This window comes from Cyprinodon variegatus, unplaced genomic scaffold (assembly GCF_000732505.1).
Source record: "Cyprinodon variegatus isolate N-32 unplaced genomic scaffold, C_variegatus-1.0 Scaffold50, whole genome shotgun sequence".
Lineage (NCBI taxonomy): Eukaryota > Metazoa > Chordata > Actinopteri > Cyprinodontiformes > Cyprinodontidae > Cyprinodon > Cyprinodon variegatus.
In genome coordinates, this window is record NW_015150503.1 from 1521660 (window position 1) to 1523458 (window position 1799).

Consider the following 1799-nt stretch of genomic DNA (forward strand, 5'->3'; position numbering starts at 1 on the left):
TATTTTACTTTTTATTTCATTTAAAAAGTCTTCCTACATCGAGAGTTAAAAGTTCATGAGCCATGAGTTGCTCTATATTATTAAAAGCATTATCAGTCCATTTTTATTTTTTAATCTTTCTTTCTAGTAAATTTGAGCTCTGCTCTCCAAATTTATATGGAAACGGTAAGAAAATGAAATACTGATCTCTTCACAATAAAATATGCCAACATTAGATGAAAGCCAGCAAACAAGAGTTTCTTTTTGCAACTTTCCTTTTGAAGAAGTAGTTCTCAGAGCTTAAATGTTTGAAATCAGTTGCTTTAAAAGATTAATTATCCTGGATTCCCTCTTCTGCAGCTTCACAGCCATTAAAAGTTGATTTTGTGTCTCAGCAAGCATTTTTGTGTTGTTCTGGCCGGACATGGATAATTATCCGCTTGGAACAAGATATTTGAACTATTTTTTATAGATTTCTGTTTAAACACTTTTTTTTTATGTATATTTTTAGTAGATTTAAGCTCTATACCCAGACCCCGTGACCAGAGGATAGACCATGTATCCTTTGAGCAAGCAATCACTGAGTAAACAGGAAAGGAATGGAGCCAATCAAAGCAGGTAATACAAGCTGATTTCACTGCCATGTTGATAGATAAGTGAGTAAATGGCCTTACTTACACTGATAGTAGTGAACTAGCAGCGATGCTATTCTTATCCTCCCTTGAAGTGATGGAAAATGTTTTACGGTGTTAAAGGCTGTGCATTATGTCTGGCATTAAACAGTGTGTCGATTGATTTATACGTTTCTTTGTTTAATGTATTAGGAATAAGAACAAGGGGGAAAGGGAGAAATTGTAATTTTACTTAAAAGTCATCTTAAACTTTAAAAAGGGGTCAGTCCTGCACCCCTCATTGCTTTACTTGGCAGTTAGAGGTTGAGATGGAAAATCCTTTGCTTTTCCTAAATCCCCCCGGATGCTGCGATAATCTCTACAATAGCAGACAAAAATAACCCATTGCCTTATGAAAACATAGAAAACAAACTAAGAAAGCTGTTATTTCTTTAATAATCCTTTCTCTCATCTGCACCCTCAAATATTTTAAAATATGTGTGTCCTGTTTTTCTTTTCTCTCTCTGTTTTCTGTACTTGCTTGCTGTATGGTGTTAATTCTGATCCAAGAGATGGAAAACGGTTAAAAAACCTTTTGGTCACTGTCCTTAATATAATTAAAAATGGCATGCATTGTACAGCATTGAGAAATGTTTTTAAAATTAGTTTGGATGACCAAAATAAAACTGAACTGTTTGATTTTGGTGTCCATTAAATTATATAACATTCTATGGAATGTATTTTCTGTTGATCAGGTGTTTATTGTGATACAGATTCTTATAGTTTTACTGCCTCGCCTTACATAGAAGGTAAAGGCCATGATATTTACCATGTTTTAAGATTAGTTGGTAATAATAAGTAATAGAGGGTGTCACTACCCGATCCGTCCCAGAAGCACAATCTGTCCTGCGTATGTGCACATATACATCCAGGTGTCCATAAATAATGTAATTATCTGTGGTGTCAAAAATTCACACATTTGTTACTTAAGTAGATGTATAGATACTACAGTTTAAAAACACTCTGGCAAAAGTTGAAGTATTAACTTGACCTCTTTACTCAAGTAAAAGTGAAAAAGTTTGTGCCACTATATGAATTGTAAGCTCAATTTTTCGGCTTTTTTGAAAAAATTCTCTGAGATAGGGCCAAGGATGAGGGAGGTCTTGTTGGTCTCCGTCTCCAGATATGCTCTCTCCTGTGTCCTACCTT